The following is a 24,245-nucleotide window of genomic DNA, read 5'->3' on the forward strand; positions in this document are numbered from 1 at the left end:
GCAGAGAGCCCGACGCGGGCCTTGATCCCAGGACCCTGAGATCATGACCTGAGCTGAAGGCAGTGGCTTAACCCACTGAACCACCCAGGTGCCCAATCAGACTATAATCTTAAAGGAGAAGTAACTTCACAAAATACAAGGAGGGGATATAGAGAATCGTGTAGAAGATCATCAGGATTAAGTTCTAGCTGTGAGTGAAGAAACCGCCAAATACTAGTCATTCTCAGGAATGTATTTTTTTTGTAGGTATGAGTCCGGAAGCGGGCCCTGTACAGCGTCTAGAGCCAGGCTCCTTTCAGATCATGGTGCCGTCTCCAGTCCTTGCATCCCCTCATGGTCAGGAGGCCACTAGCTTTAATGACCAAGGCTGCATTCCAGCTGCCAGGAAGGGAAAAAAGAGAAGGGAAGGACCACATTCCTCCTTTAATGATATTTCTGAAAGTTTTGCCCGTAATTCCCTAACTTACATTCCACTGTCCAGAGTGTAGTCATATAACCAGCTATAAAGGAGGCTGAGAAATGTTCTTTTTCTTCCGGGCAGACACATGCCCTGCTAAAAATAGGTGTTTCTGTGGGCAGGAAAGGTAAAATAGGACGGATAGAGAGCAAATTAGCAGATTGTCCAATGGTGGGGTTTTTATCATTCTAGGAAATATGGAGAGAAGGCTGGAAGCTAACGTAAGTAGAACTTTTCTTAAAGAAGAGGGTATGCATTCATTCATTCCAGGCAGTTATCGAGAGCCGTCCTGGGAGCCTAGTGTGGTTCTGGTTGTGAAGGGAGTCATTGTTGCAGAGAATGGATTTGGCCTGGCCGACAACCCCCTGCAAACATCAGAAGGAATCTTTAAGAGCTAAAACAGAGTGGGATAGGTGGAGCTTTTTTAACCTTTGGCAAAATGGTTAGCACTTCTTTGAATTTCAGGAGAGGGATTAAAGACCTTTAGGCCTACATACACATTAGAAATCAACACCCTCACCCTTCTGCCACATTGGCCTATAACTGATTAGTTTATTTTCTCTTCACTTCTGGCCTTGACCATCATTTTATGTTTATCACATAGATTTAAAACTTTGGAAATAGGAGTAGGGAGGATGCTGTAGTATAATACTACATTTCCTCCATTCTAAAGTACACATTTTTCTATTTGTGGAATGAGACCAAAATATACTTTCTATACAGAACTTTAAGCACTTTAAGAAGGATAGTGCAAAAAGCAGCACACATCATCCCTTTTGTTTATTGGCTTGTTTGTATTATCTATCCAAACCAGAAGAGAGTGAAAATTTAGGCCCGTATAGCGTTTTTTGTTTTTTGTTTTTTTTCAGAGTTTTGATTTTGGTTTATGATTTTAGTTGGACCCAAGTTTATTCTAATGATATCTAGAAGGCAGTATGTATTTTTTTAAAGATTTTATTTATTTATTTGACACAGAGAGAAAGACCCCCAAGTAAGCAGAGAGGCAGACAGAGAGAGAGTGAGGAAGCAGGCTCCCTGCCGACTAGAGAGCCCCATGTGAGGCTCGACCCCAGGACCCCGAGATCATGACCTGAGCTGAAGGCAGAGGCCTAACCCACTGAGCCAACCCAGGCACCCCAAGCAATATGTATTTCATTATTATTTATTATTCTTTATATTAAAGTATATTAAAAAGCAATATGATTTCTTACAAGTTTTTGACTATTCTTAAAATAGCCAGTTAAATAAAAATGTTTGGCAGATTAAAGCTTTCAGAGAGATTTCTTTGACATACAGAAAAGATATTTAAGTTCTTCCTAAATTGGAATTTGGAAAGAAAATAAGGCAGCATTTACTCTTAATGAACTTTGTTAAGTTAGAGCTAAAATCAAATCATGTATAAATATCATACTTACATACTATGCTGCCTGGTCATTTGATTATATATATGCTTGAGGTAATATAAGAATGAGGGGCACCTGACTGACTGGCTCCATCGGTGGTACATGGGACTCTTGATTTCAGGGTTGTGAGTTTGAGCCCCACATTGAGTGCAGAGATTGCTTAAAAATGAAAAAATCTTTAAAAAAATGAAAAGGGGTATTGGACAGCTTAATTTTATTTTATTTATTTATTTGTTTATTAAACATTTTATTTATTTATTTGACAGAGATCACAAGTAGGCAGAGAGGCAGGCAGAGAGAGGAGGAAGCAGGCTCTCCATGGAGCAGAGAGCCTGATACGGGACTCGATCCCAGGACCTTCTAGACTTCTTAATTTTATAATTCAAAGTTTTAAAGCCTCTGATCTGTGGTTGTAATTATGTATAGGATTTTATATTGATGTCTTAACATATTAAAATCTGCTGAGTTGGTGGGGTGCCTGGGTGGCTCAATGGGTTAAAGCCTCAGCCTTTGGCTCAGATCCTGGGATTGGGCTCTCTGCTCAGCAGGGAGCCTGCTTCCTCCTCTCTCTCTGCCTGCCTCTCTGCCTACTTGTGATCTCTGTCAGTCAAATAAATAAATAAAATCTTTAAAAAAAAATCTGAGTTGGTGAACTTTTCAAAATTGATTGATTGATTGATTAATCTGCTACAAAATCTGTTCACCTGTTCTGGAGGTTAACATTGTAGTGGCTTTAAAATTTAACTGAGTTTTATACACATAATCTGTAAGCAAGCGTTAGGGGTCACTTACAACAGAGTTTAGATTTGCATACCTTTGTAGATAAACTGCCTTGCAGTTCAGTGGCTTTCCACTGGACTTGCCCAGGGGTCCTCAGGATCTGCCCCCAGGATCTCTCTCCACATCTTTCCAGTGTCTTCTTGCCTATTGCCTCCTGTTCTGCCCCAAGCGGCAGTCCCTCCAGCATCCTATCCTCCTCCTTGCATTACAGCCTTGGCCTGCGCTTTCCCCTTGCTCAGTTGGGATTACTCTTCCAACTCTCTGAACCCAAATCTCATGTCCTAAAGGAAGCCCGTCTTGATGTTTGTTTCAGATACCAGCCCTTCTTTTACACACTCCTTGTGGTGCTTTTTCTCTCTTACCATTTGCCTGTGTTAATTCTGATTATTAGATTAAACGCATCTCTTCCACAAGGTGTTAAACACCAGAGTCAGGCCTCCATTGCCCATCAATATCTAGCAAGCACCGTGCTTGCTACATAGTATCATTAAAAACTTTTGGGTGGCTTAGTAGTATCATTAAAAACTTTTGGGTGGCTTAGTCGGTTAAGCGGCTGCTTTTGGCTCAGATGGTGATCCCAGAGTCCTGGGATCGAGCCCTGAGTCAGGCTCCCTGCTTAGTACTAAGTAGAGAGCCTCCTTCTCCCTCACCCTCTGCCTGCTGCTCCCCGTGCTGTTCTCTCTCTCTCTCTGTCAAATAAATAAAATCTTTAAAAAATAAATAAAACATTTTTTGAGGGAGTGAATGAGTAAGTATAATTTTCAGCCTTTATACTTCATGCGGGGGTAGGGGAGCTAAGCCAAGTTCACTTTCATATTACTGACCCTGATCAAGAAAAATACATACATTAAACTCACTTTTTTCTCTGGAAGTACAAAACCAGATAGTACAGCCAGAGAGACTGTGTGTAGAATCAGAAGCTCTGTATTGAAATTTCACCTTAATCACTTTCTAGCTGTACAACTTCAATTAAGTCCTTTAAATTTTGGGGGCTTCAGTTCATTCATCTTCAGTATACATAGCTAATGCCTACCTTGAATGTTAGTTTGAGGATTAAGTGAGAAAAAATATACGAAAGCCTGGTACGGGCCTAATATAAAACTCATTCTCAGTAGATAGTATTTGCATTTGAATATAATTACTGTCTTTAATGTCTTCTTCACTCATCTCATAACTGTTTTTGATATCTCTAAGCTAAAAGTTATATAATCATGTAGTGAACACCATGGTTCTCAAAGTGCAGCACTGTTCCACCTTCCCCTTCATGTCCATCAACGGAGCCTTTTTTAAATCTCTGAACTCATGGGGTGGAAGTAGGGACCAGGGAGTTAAATAGCTCAGTTGACCAGGGACAGAGCAAACCAGTGATAGGGGCAAAAGGTTAGGAGTATAGGGAGGGCATAACAATCTGTGAGCTCTAGGGTGATTATCATGTTGAAAATTCTGCAGAGGTGAGGAATTACAGGGATTCTGCAAAGTAAAGAAAGTATAGAGTAAAGCTGGAAACAGGACCTGGGATTATGCTAGGCTTCAAATGCATTGCTTCACATAATCCACCAAACAACCCAAGCACATAGTTACTATTTTTTTTTAAGATTTTATTTATTTATTTGACCAAGAGAGACACGTACAGAGAGGGAACACAAGCAGAGGGAATGGGAGAGGGAGAAGCAGGTTTCCCACTGGGCAGGGAGCCCAACTCAGACGCTTAACAGTTGAGCCATCCAGGTGACCCCCAAAAGATAATTTAAGGTAAAATTAGTAAACAGAAGTATCACAAGCAAGTTTAGAGAAAGATAAAAATTTTAGGGAGATCATATGATAGTTGTCTTTCTCTGCTTGACTTATTTCGCTAAGCATGATACGCTCTAGTTCCATCCATGTTGTCGCAAATGGCAAGATTTCATTTCTTTTGATGGCTGCATAGTATTCCATTGTGTATATATACCACATCTTCTTGATCCATTCATCTGTTGATGGACATCTAGGTTCTTTCCATAGTTTGGCTATTGTGGACATTGCTGCTATAAACATTTGGGTGCACGTACCCCTTTGGATCACTACGTTTGTATCTTTAGGGTAAATACCCAGTAGTGCAATTGCTGGGTCATAGGGCAGTTCTATTTTCAACATTATGAGGAACCTCCATGCTGTTTTCCAGAGTGGCTGCACCAGCATGCGTTCCCACCAACAGTGTAGGAGGGTTCCCCTTTCTCCGCATCCTCGCCAGCATCTGTCATTTCCTGACTTGTTGATTTTAGCCATTCTGACTGGTGTGAGGTGGTATCTCATTGTGGTTTTGATTTGTATTTCCCTGATGCTGAGTGATATGGAGCACTTTTTCATGTGTCTGTTGGCCATCTGGATGTCTTCTTTGCAGAAATGTCTGTTCATGTCCTCTGCCCATTTCTTGATTGGATTATTTGTTCTTTGGGTGTTGAGTTTGCTAAGTTCTTTATAGATTTTGGACACTAGTCCTTTATCTGATATGTCGTTTGCAAATATCTTCTTCCATTCTGTCAGTTGTCATGCTTAGCGAAATAAGTCAAGCAGAGAAAGACAACTATCATATGATCTCCCTGATATGAGGAAGTGGTGATGCAACATGGGGGCTTAAGTGGGTAGGAGAAGAATCAATGAAACAAGATGGGATTGGGAGGGAGACAAACCATAAGTGACTCTTAATCTTACAAAACAAACTGAGGGTTGCTGGGAGAAGGGGGGGTGGGGTTATGGACATTGGGGAGGGTATGTGCTTTGGTGAGTGCTGATTCACAGACCTGTACCCCTGGGGATAAAAATACATGTTTATAAAAAATAAAAAATTTTAGGAGTAAAAGGAGAGTTCTTAACTTAGTACAGGCAAGTAAAAATAAAATGACCCCTGATATTTTTGATAGCCTAAGTCCCCAGCACTTCTAGCTCCACCCAAGATGCACAGAAGGGTGGAGGGAGTGTTTCTTTTGTACCTCCATTTTCTGCCATGTTCCCTTGCAGGCTGCACTGTAGCCACAGTGTAACATCACAGTTCCTCCATTTTCCCTGCGTTAGTAACTTTGTGCAGTGATCAAAGAAGCATTCCATGACCCCTGCAGTACAAGTTCTTTCTCTTACTCCTAAAATACTGGAATCTCTTCTGTCAAAGCTCTTCCACTGTGAAAACTGATTTACTTATCTCTCTTCCTCACAGACTAGGGTTCCTTGGCAACCAGACTCATTTTGTATCCCCAGCCCCTCCCATAGTATCTGGCACATGGTAAACACTCAGTTAAATGAGTAATATGTGAGGTGCAGCCACAAGAAGTTAAGGATGAGAGACGAAATACTTTTTTAGGTTTGCCTTTCCTGGCAATTCACTTCTGCTTCAATTCTGATGGAATTCTATGGCCCTAACAGATTACCATTTGAGGATAAAGAAAAGGGGGCGCTAGCAGGAGAAAATCCAAGATACCTGGTACAAAAGGCTCCAAAGTCCCATCTAAAGCCTATATAATAGCTTCCCAGATGAATTTCCAGGTATGTGGTGCTGGGGAGCCTGGGTCTTTCTGTCTCACCCTCTCAAACTCTCCTGGTATAAATCATGCTCTGACCATCCAAAGCAATGCTCCATCTGGTTAAATTGGACCATAAAACCTAGTGACTAGGAGCAGGGGCTCCGGAGTGAGACTGTGGGTTCAAATCCCACTTTTGTCACTTGTAGTTGGGAAAACTAGGGCTGTTTAACCTCTGTCTTTCCTCGGCTACCTCACGTGTAAAGTGAAAATCATAACAGTAACTATGTGCTGGGGCACCTGGGTGGCTCAGTCATTAAGCGTATGCCTTCGGCTCAGATCATGATCCCAGGGTCCTGGGATTGAGCCCCGCATGGGGCTCCCTCCTCAGCGGGGAGCCTGCTTCCCCCCGCCCCCAGCCTGCCTCTCTGCTTACTTGTGATCTCTGTCTGTCAAATAAGTAAAATCTTTAAAAAAAAAAATTGAGGTACAATTGATGTACAGCATTTAAATTACCTCTTAAGAGTTGAACTTTCTAGTCAAGGAAAGATACCTTTAATAAGCATTCAGTACCTTCTTTCCAAAGGATTAAGTTGACTGTGCATTAGGAAAAAAGATAAGCCGAATGCTAAATACAGTTTTATATTGCCTTTTAAAGAAATGTGTGGTTTATAATTTATAAAAGGGGCAGTGATTTATGTTAAAAGGTCAACTCCACCTTTTGCTAGCTAATGTTCTTGGGCAGTGCACTGAATCCCGCCCAGCCTCAGTGTTTCTTATTTCTAGAAAGGGACATTGATGTACTAAACGAGATCATTTATTTGAAGGTAACTGTCACTGGAAAGGCAGCATCTGTTATTATTATAAATCTGAGTTCAGAATTGCCCATAGGAGATTTTGGATTAGTCTTCAAAAGACATTTCCCTGCTTGCTTTCCTCCTCTGCTGTTACTTTTGCTTTTCTGTTTTTCTTGCTTCTTCCTCTCAGTCCCTTCCCCTCTCATTTATCTTTTCTTTTATCTTGGGGAAGGCAGTTGTTCACTGATGTTCAAGATCCTGTCCAGGTTCTGACTGTCGGCTTCTCTCAGTGTGTGATCAGCCTAAAGACGAGACATAAATAAGAACAGACTGGATGCGATGCTTGGAATCAGTCCTTTTTCATGTTATCCTAATGGCTGCCTGAAAAAAAGCCAAGAAGATGTTAAAACCCAAGGGACAACGAATTAAACGGTGCAAAATTTCCAACACCAGAGAAAAAACAAGTATCTGTTCCCCTGTGGGAAGGACATGAATAAGGAATTTTGGCACTTTATTTGGACAGTCTTTGGTGTCTTTCCTGTGTCTTTATTTTGATCATCTTAGCCGCCAGGTTTTTAGAACCTAATCTGTTGGCATATCTAGGTGTGTGGGATAGATGCTTCCTTTCATTGCTGCTTTTCCACAGAACGTATATGCAGTCTCCTTCCCCACTCGCACTTGTCATTTTGGCACATGCAGATCGAGATCACAACGTAATCTTAAATACATTGTCAAGGGTTCACTTCTTTTTTTTTTTTAAAGATTTTATTTATTTATTTGACAGAGAGAAATCACAAGCAGGCAGAAGGCAGGCAGAGAGAGGAGGAAGCAGGCTCCCTGCTGAGCAGAGAGCCCGATGCGGGGCTCAATACCAGGACCCTGAGATCATGACCTGAGCCAAAGGCAGCGGCTTAACCCACTGAGCCACCCAGGCACCCCAAGGGTTCACTTCTTTTAGTCGGTTTATTTATTCATTCACTTATTCACGTTCCTTGTGAGGAAGAACTACTATGAAGAGTGCTGCTATGAACATGGGTGCTCAAATATTTCTTCAAGACCCTACTTTCAGTTCTTCTGGATATATACCGGAAGTGGGATTACTGGATCATATGGTCTTCTTCTTTTTTTTTTTTTTGAGGAGACTTCGTACTGTTTTCCAGAGGGACGCCACCATTTTACAATCCTACCAACAGTGTAGGAGGATTCCAACTTCTCCCTATCCCTACCGAAACTTCTTCCTTTTGATAGTAACCATCCTCATGGGAAGGAGGTGCTATCTCACTGTGGTTTTGATTTTCATTTCCCTGAGGATTAGTGCTGCTGAGCAACTTGTCATTGGTTTGCTGGCCGCTCGTAGATCGCCTTTGGAAAAATGTCTATTCAAGTCCTTTGTCTATTTTTAAATTGAGTTATTTCATTTTTTGTTATTGTTAAGTTGTGGGATCTTTTTACATATTCTGGGTATTAACCCCTTATCAGTATGTGATTTGCAAATATTTTCTCCCATTCCATAAGTTGCCTTTTTATTTTGTTGATTGTGTTCTTTGATGAACAAAAGTTTGTAAATTTGAAGTCGTCTCAGTTGTCTGGTTTTGCTTTTGTTGCCTTTGGCGTCCTAGCAAGGTAATCATGGCCAAATAGGAAGTCGGGAAGTTTTTCCCCTTACCTTTCTTCTAGTAGGTGTATAGTTTTGGATAATATACTTTTTATTTCCTTATTTACCTTAGACTTCATTTTTTGGAATAGTTTTCATTCACAGCAAAATTGAGCAGAAAATATAATAAAGTTTCCATATATCTCCTGCCAACCCCACTCTCTCCCACTCCCTCCACCCTCATAGTTTCCACCACTATCAGCAAGTGGCAATTTTTGTAATCAGTGCGCCTACAGTGTCACATTATTATCACTCAAAGTCCAAAATTTACATTAGGGTTCACTCTTGGTGTTGTAGTCTGTGGGTTTTGGCAAATATATAATAATATGTATCCGCCATTACAGTACCCTACAGAATAACGTCCTGCCCTAAAAATTTTTTGTGTTCCACCTGCTCATTTCTCCTTCCCCCCAAGGAGTTAACTTTTAGCCAAGAACATTCTGAACTGTTCAGAAGATATCACCATCCAAGTAGTCAGTGTCCAAATTGCAGAACTATAAGATACCTCTGAAATTTTTCACTCCCCGGGTTTAGTTGTCAATTGAAGTAGAAATTTTACCAGGGGATGCTGCTGTCTTATTCTCAATAAATTGTTATTTAAAAAAGAAAAAAAAACCTCAAAACCAAAATCTTTATATAAGAAGATTGCCAGCTTCTTTACATCGTTTTAAAGCATGACTGTTTTTAAGACAGTTTCACAAGTACTCCTCATCTGATCACTTTAAAAATCTCCTATGAGATGCTAAAGGCAGGCAAGATTATTTTCTTCTTTCTTCTTTTTTTTTTTTTCAAAGACTTTATTTGCTTATTTGTCAGAAAGAGAGAGAGAACACAAGTAGGCAGAGGCAGAGAGAGAAGCAGGCTTCCCGCTGAGCAAGGAGCCGGATGCGGAGCTCAATTCCAGGACCCTGGGATCATGACCTGAGCCAAAGGCAGCCAACTGAGCCACCCAGGTGCCCTAGCAAGATTATTTTCATTTGACTCATGACCAGACAGAGGCTGGGGTAAAAGTAAATAATATGCCCAAGTTTTCATGGCTAGAACGTAGAGTCCAGCTTCTTCAACAAGTTGTGCTGCTTTTCTCCATTGCACCAAGTAGCCTCCCGCTAGAATGGAAACATGTGAATGTGCCATCGGCTTGCTGCAGAAGTAAAGGAGATCTTTCCAGTGACTGGTTTCTTTCCCTAAGCTCTGTTTAAAATATGGAAGGGGCGCCTGGGTGGCTCAGTTGGTGAAGCATCTGCCTTCAGCTCAGGTCATGATCTCAGGGTCTTGGGATCAAGCCCCCACATGGGTCTCCTTGTTCAGTGGGAAGCCTACTTCTCCCTCTGCCCCTCCGCCTGCTTGTGTTTGTGCTCTCTCTCTGTCAAATAAATAAAAAGAAAAGGAAAGAAAAAAGAAAAACAGAGATTCACTTAAAAAAATAAATAAATAAAATAAAATATCATGGAATCTCACATGCTGTAGATGAAATGTTAAACCAGTTTTCTTTTTTTTTTATAAATAGTAATTTAGTGCTTTTTTTTTTTTTAAGATTTTATTTATTTATTTGACAGACAGAGATCACAAGCAGGCAGAGAGGCAGGCAGAGAGAGAGAGAAGGAAACAGGCTCCCAGCTGAGCATAGAGCCCAATGCGGGGCTCAATCCCAGGACCCCGAGATCATGACCTGAGCTGAAGGCAGAGGCTTTCACCCACTGAGCCACCCAGGCACCCCTTAAACCAGTTTTCTATTGCTTAAAATCACTTGAACAAAATTAATTATGTTTAAATCATGACAAATTATGGAATTAGTATTGATCTGTCTTCCAAAATGATTTTAAAAGTCTTATGGGCTATGTCTGTGTTATTATTTAAAAATTAAATGTACTGTGCAACCTTATGCATGGTACTTAAATTCTCATAACCTGTTTCCTCATTTTTAAAATAAAAATGATAATTTTAATAAGCAGTGCATGTAATTAAAGCTGGTTTATATGGTACATTCAGATGCTCTCCAACTGCAAGACATAAACAAGGAAAGTTTTGGCTGGTTAGGGAATAAAGCTTTTGTGTGCTAGGTATTAAACTAAACATTTTAGTATGTTCTTTAATTCTGTCTTCTCAAATTCTTAGGACAGGAAAGGTTATCTTATTTTAAAGATAGCAATTTAAAGCTAAGTAGCTTGGGGGAAGTCAGAGATAATGTGGCATTGATGGGATTCGAACAGTAGCACTTTCTGACTTCATTATGGGCCTTTTGGTGAAGATCTTTATGACAATAAACCTCCTGTATTTTTGTTCTGACTGCATCTGGTTCCGTATACCTAACTGATAATGTTTCTAATGAAGATGAAGCTTGTTAATTACCCAGAAAAGATGTTCTTCTCAGTTTAATCTTGGAGTCTTTTATTATAATTCAGTTCTTTTTTTTTTTTTTTTTAGGATTTTATTTATTTATTTGAGAGAGAGCAGAGAGGGAGAATAAGAGGGTAAAGCAGACTCCCCTCTGAGCAGGGAGCCTGATGCGGGACTTGATCCCAAGACCTTGAGATCATGACCTGAGCCAAAGGCAGACACTTAGTTAAGCTAAGGTCAATTTATTGACCAATTCAGATAATGACAAATTTGTAAATTTTTGTTTCCATAATTTATTCATATATTTATGCTGCACCTGCTCTGGGCCAAGAACTCTGCCTACACAAACAGACGTTGTTTCTTCTTTCGTGGTAGTTGGGAAATGTAACCACTAAACCGCTAACGATGACTACATAAAATACTGTCAGATCTCAGCTAGATCTGCGTCTTCCCTAAACCTTGCTCTGATGGTTATTGGAACTAATATGTATGTACAGGGCCCTGGGCAGACAAAGCGAGATGGCTTCCTAAACAAGTATGCAGAGGGATGTTTGCTTCCAAAGAATCAGTCACTTAATGGGACCAGGTAACCTTGGAAAATACCGTGTTACATTCCTTTTTCTACATTCCACTGTGATTATCTTTAATTACTGCAAACTGCCACTTTTTTCCCTTCCAGAAAATGTAATTAAACACCTTAGTGCTGTCAGTGCCACTGTTGATTTCCTGATCTGTTGCCAGGGTGGAGCTTTGCTGAGCATCTCTGCAGGGAGCAAAATCGCATGACCGCAGTACATTTCTCCCACACGGTCACCATCATGAGCTTGCTGTTCGGTGCTTTTATAGTGATTAAAGAACCGTACTCTGTGTTCTCCTGATACCAAAAATGTGCAACAAATGATTGTAAAGAGTGTTTTTAAAATTGTATTTGGCTTTTTTCAGGGCTGTTTGCAAAATCAGAGTATTTTTCCTGGCTTCTCTCAAGACTTGGGAAAAACCTAAAGTCAGAGATAAACAAATCGTTTTGTATACCCTGTTTTCAGTCATCTTGAAGGTCCACAACAGCATTTGAAACTTGAAGGGGGATATGTCTTAAATTTTTAATTTTTTTTTTAAAGATTTTATTTATTTATTTGACAGAGAGAAATCACAAGTAGACAGAGAGGCAGGCAGAGAGAGAGAGAGAGGGAAGCAGGCTCCCCGCTGAGCAGAGAGCCCGATGCGATCCCAGGACCTCAAGATCATGACCCAAGCCGAAGGCAGCGGCTTAACCCACTGAGCCACCCAGGCGCCCCTTTAGTATTTTTTTTTTTAAATGTGAATTAGAGATCTTTATTTAAAAACAAAACAAAAAAAAGTGGTGATTCCTTGTCTGCATCCCCAAATTTAGATTTTGTAAGTAAGACATGGAGCCCAGACAGGTGATTTTTCTACAGAACTACTTTAGGTGATCTGTGGACTTTGGGAAACACTGCTTTGCGTGAGTTGGTGCTCTTGCAGAAAGCTTCCGTGAACATAGATAGCCATCAAGACTGGATTGTGTGAACCTTTGTGTTTGAGCATAGGTACAAATGTGAGCATCCTCCCTAATTAGGGTAGATAAACTTTTTCTCTGTACTAAACTAATTTCATTCCTTAGTTTAAACCTAAAGGTGGTCAAGGAGCCTGTTCTTTGTAGATAAACTGTTTTCTAATTGTGTGTTCCCCCATTGAATGTTTACCTTACCCCATATCCCTCATTATCAGAGGGATTTGGCAGAGTGGTCAGTTTTCTCACAACATGAAATAAGGGATTGAAGTGAGATTTATGAACATAAGAGGTGAAAGTAGCTCACCTCTAACTTCCGTTTATTGGGCCTAATTGCCCCAATAGCTGAGACTTAGAATACTTAAGCTAATCAATGAGCACGTGGGGATTCTGCTCCTGATTTCACCATTAGTTTGTGATTAACCTCAGTGATCCTTGGTATCTTGTTTGTGGATGCCCTGGCCTGGTTTCCTTCTCTCTCCAAACGAATTGTGTTTCTTATGCTTTTAGGTACTGAATATAGAAGTTGAATCTTTGCTGTTATGTGACTGAAAGATCCCAGTCATATTGGGGATTTCTTATGCTTTTGATAGTACCTGATTCAAGCCTTATTCTTGTTTGTGTGTTTCAATTGTTAATTTCTATTTATAGATTCATATAATATGATCATATTTATATACTAACAAAAGCACCTACATACAGCATGTTAGAGGGAAGTGTGTTTATTTGTTGTTATGTAAGATATAGTTTCTTTACACTGACTTATTTTCATTATTTGCTCTATTTGGTCTGGACTTTGACTTGAGATTTGCTTCTTACTATTGAAGTTCATATGCTGTTTTTTTATGATTAGTTATTTTTTTCATGTGTTTTTATTTTTTTATTTTTTTTTTTAAGATTTTATTTATTTATTTGACAGAGAGAAATCACAAGTAGATGGAGAGGGAGGCAGAGAGAGAGAGAGAGGGAAGCAGGCTCCCTGCTGAGCAAAGAGCCCGATGCGGGACCCGATCCCAGGACCCTGAGACCATGACCCGAGCCGAAGGCAGCGGCTTAAACCATTGAGCCACCCAGGCGCCCCTTTTCATGTGTTTTTACTTCTCAAATCCGCATGTGCTTGCCAACTCATAGAGAATTAAAAGTTGGTAACTGCATAAAATTAGATTGAAATGTTTATTATAACCTGATTATTTAAAACTGGGATCCTTCTACTTATTGTAAAGGAAATGTATTTATATATTTTCTCTGTATTATTTTTTGTTATTTAAAAACAGACCAGATAACTAAATGCTTCTGAAACTGTATCAGATCATTATTCTGGTTTGTTGAACATTTTCTATTAAAATACTGGGCAATGACTTGAATTAAGTTTCTTTCTAGGGAGAAAGGCTCTGTTACTTAGCAACACCTGCTATCCTGTGATGATAGGAAAACACCCTGAGATCACAGGAAAGAAATCTTACTGGCTTTTTTCGACAAGGAAAAGACATTGTTGCTTTGATACAGAATTACGAGCAACTTGACATTCCTTTCTTCAGTGAGCACTGCCACGAGGCTAGAAAATCCATGTTTAAAACAAGCATGACTGTTCAACTGAGAGAAAAGACTCCTCTCTCTCTCTAGTTATTCTAGGCTGATGTTCATTCAGGGGAACTTAAAGCCTGGTCCCAACAAAGTAGGTAGGTTCCTTATATCCTAATGTGATTTGTATTTAGAAATGGAAGGGTGTCTACATTATTTGAGATTACATTATTTGAGATAGGAACGACTGCCACTTGACTTATACATCGTGAAAGTCATTGAAAATCAGCACAAGGTTCACTATTTATCACAAACATTTCCAGAAAATGCTAGTGATGGGGATGGTAAGATCCTAGATCGTTGTAAACACGTGTACTATTTTGTTGCTGAAAGCTGATACTTAACATAATTCCTGCAGGTATGTACGTGTGCTTGTGTACTGGAAGCAAAGTATGGGTTCTGCCCTCTTAATTTCAGGGGAGAATGTCAATGGCTCCACCTCTTTAACTGTATTGTTTGTGAAACTGAAAAAAAGAAAACCATTCTTCATTCTTCAATGAAGAAAACCATTCCCTTCATCCGTTTTCTTCCCACTTACTGCCTTCCTCAGTTGAGGAAGTACCCCTTGCTTAGCTACTGGTTATCCTGGAAACCCCTCCCAGTTGCCCCCAAAGCAAATACCAGGCAGTATAGGGTTCCCCTGCAGCAGAGCCTCCCCCTCCCCACCGTCCCCCACTGACACTGCTGAACAGTTAGTGCTGACTCAGCCGGGGGAGCCCAGAGGAGCCCAACTACAGCTGCTCAGATTCTGAATTAACAAGCTGGCATGCAGTGTCTTGATTTTTCAAAGATGAGTGTTCACCTCTCCTTTTCCCCTGCAAAGACGAACTTTGTTTTCTTCCTCCCCTTTTGAAAATCTTGCTCACCTTTTATTACAGCTGCAGAGTAGAGACGAGTAGTCATGGAAAGGGCAGGAAATATCTGAGATAGGAGAGGGAGGGAGGCAACCTGAGTGGGTGGGAGCTAGAAGCAGAAAGGCGGAGACTGAGATCCTAAAGTCACCTATTATACAGTGGAAACGTTTCTTATTGTAATCCTGAGGCGTGATCATGGAAGCAGAGATACTCTCAATATTCGATTAGTCTTGTGAAGAATGTATTTAAAGACTGCCTTATAGGGTGTCTGCCTGGCTCAGTCGGTTAAGCATCTGCCTTCACTCAGGTTATGATCCTGGGGTCCTGGGATTGAGTTCTGCATGAGGCTCGTTCCTCAGCAGAAAGCTTATTTCTTGCTCTGCCTGCCATTCACCCAGCATGTGCTTTCTCCCTGCCAACTAAATAAAATCTTTAAAAATAAAAGCTGCCTTAAATTTTGGCATCTGTGAACTTTATGGTCAACTGTCATCACTGTAGAAACAATTTTTGTATTGCATGGAAGATTCATCTGATATTTACAGATCTAAGTGCCCATGAGAATTATCTCAGGACCTTGTTACAAAGAGAACTTTATGCGATTACTAAACTTCACTCCGTGTCATTGGTTCCAGATCTCAGTGGGCAGAGCCCAGTCATGATTCTGTTTTATAGGCTCTAAGGATGTTATTACCTTGCAATTCTAAGCAGACTAGGCCTGGGAATCACTGTCTGAGCTCTTTTGGGGGGATCCTCTTCTTATTTAAAATTCTCCCAGTCTAAGAGATAGTTGTGGTGTGATGAAGAAAGCACAGCACTTGGACTCAGCAGACATGGCCCAAACACTCACCAAATCACCTTTCCTCTCTGTCAGTCTGCTATCGTACAGATGGAGGTGTTTACCAAGGTATAGGGACATGGCAGGCTATGAGATGTTTCTTTCATGTAAGGAGGTACTGTGTGCATTCTAAAGATAGTTTCTTTAACTGAGGGGAGATCTGAATTCTCATTCTTCAGAAATGTTATTGGATGGGGTGCCTGGGTGGCTCAGCCGTTGGGTGTCTGCCTTCAGCTCAGGTCTTGATCTGGTGGTCCTGGGGTTGAGTCCCAGGGCAGGCTCCCTGCCTAGCGGGGAGTCTGTTTCTCCCTCTGCCTCTGGCCCTCCCCCTGCTCATGCTGTCTTTCGGGTCCTTGCTTTCTTGCTCATAAATAAAAAAAATTTTTTTAAATGTTATTGGAGAAATTGAACATGATTTGGTAGAGAAAGAATTTACCCATATGTTAGCAGACTGTAGTTTCTAGCTGTTAATTAGCTTCATAACCTTATACAGAATTTTCATTTCTTCAGTCTTTTATTTATAAAATAGAATCTGGGGGTGACAGCGGGGAGTTGAGATAAGAGAATGTAGGTTTATGTAGTTTCTTTGTTTTCTCTGAATTAAAGGTCTGATTCTGGGACATGCCACGCCTGTGGTGTTTGCTATAGTTTGTTCATCTCTGATTGCAATTCTCTATTCTTCCCAAATAAACCCATTTTTGCTGGTTAAAAAAAAAAAAAGTTTAATTTCACACTTTACTAGCACACAATTTTAAAACCACCTCAATGGTGGCTTGAATCCAGACAAACACTGGATTCAGTGGTGGTATTCCTCTGCACCTTGTCCCAGGGCTCCTCAGAACGAGTAACTCTGGGAAGAGAATGTTAGGGACAGTGAGGCTAGCCCCTTCCCCTAGTGATTCCCATTGAGGACTGTGTGCCTACTTCCTTCATGTCATTGTTGGGGTTGGAGGGATGAGCACTGTTTCCTTTCTCAAGGCTCAATTCTCCTCAAGACAGACAAATTTAAAGAAGAAACAGCTTTGGCACTAACTGAGGCTAACTTAAAACTTCAACAAAATTAAATCATGGAAACAAAGTCATGGCTGTATTTTTCACTTCACATTCTTGGGACCCTGTATCCTTAGGCATTTTTAGCTAACATCCACTTTCAGAGTAAGAACCCCATTTTACGAACAAACTGCTGTCTGTGGAGGTTCCATAGTTGGTCCGAGGAACCAGGGATGTTATAGGCGTGTCCTCTAGGGTTGACTGAATTCTTCTGGCCCTTCAGCGTCTGCTCTTCCTGTTCTGCCACAAGAACATACTGATTCACCATTTGTAGCAGTTAATTTGAGTTGTTCATAACTCAAACATGGAGCCATATTTTACTAATGGAAGGTCCCTCTTGCCATTAATCATTGAGACGTCTAAACATTTGCATATATGGTTATCGGCCATGAAGGTTAATTTTTTTCTCTGAAAGTTGAACAAGTCAGACAAGTTTTGAACCTGGAAGCCTTTTTATATTAATATTACACTGAAGCTTTTCTCAGCGTCTTTATTTTTTTAGGCTTCAGGGGCAGGGAATCACACTAAGTATAATCTTTCATATCATGTTACCATTGTTAGTCTGCTGGGATCCCTCACTAGTTGTTTTTGTTCTCTGTATTCCTGTTTTTTCCCACCCACCATCATTAACAATTCTAATGTGTTAAATATTTCTGACTTTGAGTATGTACTTCCAAAACATGTAATTTTTTTTGTGCAGTAATCTTAATTTGCATAATGGTATTGACCCACTGTTTTCCTCTCTGTTTGAAAATCTCTGTGTCACTACTTCCAGTTAATTATTTCTGCTTGTGATGTCCATCCGCCACATTTCCTCTATCCGCTCTCCCACTGACGCATACTCAAATTACTGCCAACTCCCCTGCTGTCTCCAATAACATCCCCTAAAGACCTGTGTAAGAATTTGTTAGGATATTCCCAAGAGCGGAATTGCTGGTTTGTAGAATATGTGTATGCTTCACTGGATTGAGTACTGTCAGATTGCTGTCCAAAAGGCTGTGCGATTCAACACTCCTAGGGCAGTGCCAAAGATTCCTGTTGCATCTTCCTCATAGCTTCACTAAGGCTTAGTGATGTAGCTTTCAGATATTTGCCAGCTAATAGTAAAAACTGGTATCTCACTGTAATTTGCATTTCAATAATTACTAACGGACTTGAGCATTTTTTCCTAAGTCTGTGAGCTTTTTTTTTTTTTGTTTTTTTTTTAAGATTTCATTTATTTATTTGACAGAGAGATCACAAGTAGGCAGAGAGGCAGGCAGGGAGAAGGAGAGGCATGCTTCCTGCTGAGCAGAGATCCCAATGTGGGGCTTGATCCCAGGACCCTGAGATTATGACCTGAGCCAAAAGCAGAGGCTTAACCACTGAGTCACCCAGGTGCCCCAAGTCTGTTAGCCTTTTGAGCTTTGTATCTTTTGACCAGATTTCTATTGAGGTTGCTAACCTATTTCTGCTTCTCTGTTTATTAATTCCCTGTTTGTTTTAAATATGCAAATATTTTTTTCCTGTTGTATTTTTATTTGTCAGTTTAAGTCCAGAAAAAATATCTTCTATTCTAGTTTGCCAACAGTTTGGAGTTTAAAAAAAATCTTAACTAGATAATGTACCTTCTCAAATGCTTTTCTCTATTAACATAATTGTCCAGCCTGCTTTAATTTATCAATGTGATAATTTCCTTGAAAAAATTCCTGATATTTAGCTATCCTTGCATTCCTGGAATATGCCCTTATTTATAATATATTTTTAAGTTGAATCATATAAAATTGCTGTTTCTTAGGTCAGAAAAGGGTCAAATACTAGCTATATCATAGAGATCAAATTAATATTCAATATGCTTTCAATTTAATTATTTTTAAAAATAATTTTACATCTATGACCCTAAGTTAAATAAGACTATAATTTTCTTTTCTTGATTTGTCTGTATTTTTGGAAGGGGAATCAGGATTATACCAGCCTCAAAATATGAAGTGGATAACCTTCCCCCCACGCTTGTTCTGGAACAGCTTATATAGATATAATTGATTAAAACTTGAAATCTGACAGAATTCCAGTATAAAACTATCTTGAACTGAGGGGGGAGGGTTGTTATTTTTCTTAGAGGGAATATCCTTGACTACCATTTCAGTTTCTTTAATAATTTCCAGTTTATTGCAGTTTCACATGTATTCTTACACTAAATATGGTACTTTAAATTTTGAGGAATTTATCTGTCTCCTAGATGTTCAGGTGTGCCAGCATTTCATGCCAATCCACTATTTACAATTTTCTTATTTTATAGATAGGTCTGTAGTTGTTTCCCCTTTCTAGTTCAAGAATTTCTCTCATCTAATTTTTTCCCCTGATCAGTTTTTGCAGTGTCTGTCTTGTTAATGTTTTCAAAGAACTAGGTCTTAGCTTCATTGATCCCTATTGTAGTGTTTTTGTTTTGTGGATTGTTCGGTTTTGATTGATGGTGATGGTTCTGTTTTCATTAATACTTACCCTTGTTTTACTCTTTTCTCTTTTTCCTTTGCATTTGCTAGGTAGCTCTTTTTCTAACTTCTTGGGCTTATTATTATTTAACTTATCTTGTTTTCTGAAAAAATTGCTCCGAACTGTAACTAGCCTTCTAAGTTCTGCTTTAGCTGAATCCTTCAATTTTGACATCTAAGTAACATTTTTATTCAACTGTTAATACTGTATTTTTAAATTTCCTTTATTGTTCCCTTTTAAGTCTTGAACTTTTCACTAACATTAATGTATTTCTAGACACCATGGAGTTTTAAAGTTATTTTTTGTCATTAACTTACAGTTTTTTCATAGTTTTATTGTACTGTCTGAAGACCTAGTCTATATGATACTGATTCTGTAAGAGTTATTGAAAATTCTTTTATGGCCCAACACACAGTCTATTTTTGTAATTTTTCTGTGTATGCCTCCTCAGATGTATGTATTTTCTGTCTGATGTAGCATTGTCTTATATCTGTTACATTGAACTTAAGGATGGTATTAAAGTCTTCAGTATCTTTTTAAAATAATCTTTCTGTTTTATTATTTTCTGAGGAGATATATTAAAATTTTTAGTCTATTTTTTTTCCTTAGCTGTAGTGGCATTTGCTTATTTATTTATTTTTAAGACTTTATTTATTTGACAGACAGCAAGAGAGGGAACATAGGCAGAGGAAGTGGGAGGAGGAAAAGCAGAATCCCCACTGAGCAGGGAGCCTGATGTGGGGCTCAGTCCCAGAACCCTGGGATCATGATGTGAGCTGAAGGCAGATGCTTAATGACTGAGCCACCCAGGCACCGCATGTAGTAGCATTTCTTAACTGTCTTACCCTGCACCTCCACCAAACAAAGCAGATGAAAGCATTTAGTGGTCTGGTTGAATCTGGAAAAAGAGATCTTACAATAAGTGTCCCCTCAAGGCCCATCCTTGGGGGGACCCCAGACCACTTCTGTAATTTCTTACCACCGACCCACCAAATCAAAGAATTTTCAGTTGATATCTGAGTGGATATCCTTCTCCTTGCTCCACCACCATATATGCTTCTCCACATGCATTCTGCCTACAGGATTTGTCTTTTCATAACAAACTTCTGTACCCTGTTCAAAACCCTTCACAAATTCTGCTGTTTCTGTCAGATCTCTTTTAGAAAACACCAGTTCTTAAAACTGTGAAAGAAGTTAAAGTTCATGCAGTTAATTTAGTAATTATTCCGTGACCAGCCCTTGTGGTGATTGGAACTTCTGTTTGAATAATTGTAATTGTCAAATATTTATGGTATTTGTTTGTTTACCTTATGTTGCTATTGTAAGCATCTTATATGCATGTCTTATAGGTCTCTATTCATTAAAATACCCACATAGTATCTTATTCTTGGTTGACCAACAAAAACACTTTGAACTTATTTATGTGTTAATATAATTAATAATAATTACTTGTTAATATAATAAGCTTGTTAATATGACATTATTTTTTCCTATCTAGAAGGCATTTTTGTTACATTTTTACTCTATTTTGCTAAATGTGTTCTTTATTATTAATAATAATATTTATCTGTGAAAGTTAAGATTCCTTTTTTAAAATTCTATTATCACATTATCTATCTCTCTCATTAACATATAATGTATTATTTGTTTCAGGGGTACTGGTCTGTGATTGATCAGTCTTATACAATTCACAGTGCTCAGCGTAGAACATACCCTCTCCAGTAGCCATCACCCAGCTACTCCATCCTCTCATTCCCCTCCATTCCACTAACCCACAGTTTGTTTCCTGAGATTAAGAGTCTTTTATGGTTTGTCTCCCTCTCTGGTTTTGTCTTGTTTCATTTTTTCCTGTCTTCACCTATGGTCCTCTGCCTTGTTTATCAAATTCCTCATCTCAGTGAGATCATATGATAATTGTCTTTTTCTGATTGACTTAATTCACTCAGCATAATATCCTCTAGTTCCATACATGTTGTTGCAAATGGCAAGATATCATTTTTAGATGGCTGCATAATACTCCATTGTATCTATATACTATATCTTTATTCATTCATCTGTGGAGTTGTGGACATTGCTGCTATAAGCAATGGGGTGCACGTGCCCTTTCGGATCACTACATTTGTATCTTTGGGGTAAATACCTAGCGGTGCAATTGCTGGATTGTAGGGCGGCTCTATTTTCAACTTTTTGAGGAACCTCCGTACTGTTTTCCAGAGTGGCTGCACCAGCTTGCATTCCCACCAACAGTGTATCCTCACCGGCATCTGTAGTTCCTTGACTTGTTAATTTTAGCCATTCTGACTGGTGTGAAGTCGTATCTCACTGCGGTTTTGATTTGTATTTCCTTTTTTTTTTTTTTTTTACGATTTTATTTTTTTACTTGACAGAGATCACAACAAGTAGGAGGAGGGGCAGGCAGAGAGAGAGGAGGGGAAGCAGGCTCCCCACCGAGCAGAGAGCCTGATGTGGGGCTCTATCCCAGGACCCTGGGATTATTACCTGAGCCTAAGGCAGAGGCTTTAACCCACTGAGCCACCCAGGTGCCCCCTTGATTTGTATTTCCTGATGCTGAGTGATGTTGAGCACTTTTTCTTGTGTCTGTTGGCCATTTGGATGTCTTCTCTGCAGAAACGTCTGTTCGTATCTTCTGCCCATTTCTTGACTGGATTTTTTCTTCTTTGGATGTTGAGTTTGATACGTTCTTTATAGATTTTGGATACTAGCCCTTTATCTGATATGACTTTTGCAAATATCTTTTCCCCATTCTGTCCATTGTCTTTTGGGTTTGTTGACTGTTTATTTGCTGTGCAAAAAACTTTTTCTCTTGATGAAGTCCCAATAGTCCATTTTTCCCTTGCTTCCCTTGCCTTTGGCTATGTGCCTAGGAAGAAGTTGCTGCTGCTGAGGTTGGAGAAGTTGCTGCCTATGTGTTGCTCTAGGATTTTGATGGTTTCCTATCTCACATTGAGGTCGTTCATCTATTTTGAGTCTATTTTTGTATGTGGTATAAGGAAATGGTCCAGTTTCATTCTTCTGCATGTGGCTGTCCCGTTTTCCCAACACCATTTGTTGAAGAGACTGTCTTTTTTCCATTGGACATTCTTTCCTGCTTTGTCGAAGATTAGTTGACCGTAGAGTTGAGGGTACATTTCTGGGCTCTCTATTCTGTTCCATTGCTCTATGTGTTTGTTTTTGTGCTAGTACCATACTTTCTTGAAGATTACAGCTTTGTAATAGAGCTTAAAGTCTGGAATTCTGATGCTACCAGCTTGGCTTTTATTTTCCAACATTCCTGTAGCTATTTGGGGTCTTTTCTGGTTCTGTATAAGTTTTAGGATTATTTGTTCTGACGCTGTAAAAAAAGTTGATGGCATTTGATAGGGATTGCATTTTGATAGGGATGGTATTTTGATAGGGATTGAATGTTCACAGTACTTATTCTTTCAGTCCCTGAGCATAGAACATTTTTCCATTTCCTTGTGTCTTCCTCAGTTTCTTTCATGAGTCTTCTATAGTTTTCTGAGTACAGATTCTTTGCCTCTTTGGCTAGATTTATTCCTAGTTATCTTATGGTTTTGAGTGCAATTGTAAACGGGATCGACTCCTAAATTTCTCTTTCTTCTGTCTTATTGGTGTATAGAAATGCAACTGATTTCTCTGCATTAATTTTATATCCTGCCACTTTACTGAATTCCTGTATGAGTTCTAGCAGTTTTGGGGTGGAGTCTTTGGGGTTTTCCACATAAAGAATCATATCATCTGCAGAGTAAAAGTTTGACTACTTCTTTGCCGATTCGGGTGGCTTTTATTTCTATTTGTTGTATGATTGCTGAGGCTAGGACTTCTAGTACTATGTTGAACAGTGTTGGTGATAGTGGACATCCCTGCTATGTTCTTCATCTTTGGGGAAAAGCTCTCAGTTTTTCTGCATTGAGAATGATATTTGCTGTGGGTTTTCGTAGATGGCTTTTATGATATTGAGGTGGGTACCCTCTATCCCTACACTTTGAAGAGTTTTGATCAAGAAAGGATGCTATACTTTGTCAAATGCTTTTTCTGCCTCTATTGAGAGTATCATATGGTTCTTGTTCTTTCTTTTATTAATGTGGTGTATCACATTGATTTACAGACATTGAACCGAACTTGCAGCCCAGGAATAGGTTGTAGTGAATAATTCTTTTAATGTACTGTTGGATCCTGTTGGCTAGTATTTTGGTGAGAATTTTTGCATCCATGTTCATCAGGGGTATTAGTAATTCTCCTTTTTGATGGGGTCTTTGTCCAGTTTTGGATCAAGGTAATACTGGCCTCATAAAATGAGTTTGGAAGTTTCCCTTCCATTTCTATTTTTAGAACAGTTTCAGAAGAATAGGTATTGATTCTCCTTTAAATGTTTGGTAGAATTCCCCCTGGGAAGCCGTCTGGCCCTGGGCTCTTGTTTGTTGGGAGATTTTTGTTATTGGTTCAATTTCCTTTCTGGTTCTGGGTCTGTTCAGGTTTTCTCTTTCTTCCTGGTTCACTTTTGGTAGTTCATACATCTTTAGGAATGCATCCATTTCTTCCAGATTATCTAATTTATTGGCATACAGTTGCTCATAATATGTTCTTATAATTGTCTGTCTTTCTTTGGTATTGGTAGTGATCTCTCCTCTTTCATTCACAATTTCATTTTTGGGGGTCCTTTCTCTTTTCTTTTTGATAAATCTGGCCAGGGGTTTATCAATCTTATTAATTCTTTCAAAGAACCAGCACCTAGTTTCATATGATCTCTTCTAAGTTTCATTGATCAGTTCTACTGTCCTTTTGGTTTCTGTTTCATTGATTTCTTCTCTGATCTTTATTATTTCTCTTCTCCTGTTGGGTTTAGTCTTTCTTTGTTGTTCTTTCTCCAACTCCTTTAAGTGCAGGGTTAGGTTGTGTATTTGAGACCTTTCTTGTTTCTTGAGAAAGGTTTGTATTGCTATATACTTTCCTCTTAGGAGTGCCTTTGCTGGATCCCAAGGTTT

The 24,245-nt window shown here is 39.4% G+C and overlaps 1 protein-coding gene across 10 annotated transcripts in view; it reads left to right on the forward strand.

Annotated features, from left to right (window-relative positions):
• Positions 1-24,245, forward strand: part of PATJ (PATJ crumbs cell polarity complex component) — a 377,446-nt gene that overhangs the window by 197,622 nt on the left and 155,579 nt on the right. The gene's annotated exons all lie outside the window — the stretch shown is intronic.

This window comes from Mustela lutreola, chromosome 10, assembly GCF_030435805.1.
Source record: "Mustela lutreola isolate mMusLut2 chromosome 10, mMusLut2.pri, whole genome shotgun sequence".
Classification (NCBI taxonomy): domain Eukaryota; kingdom Metazoa; phylum Chordata; class Mammalia; order Carnivora; family Mustelidae; genus Mustela; species Mustela lutreola.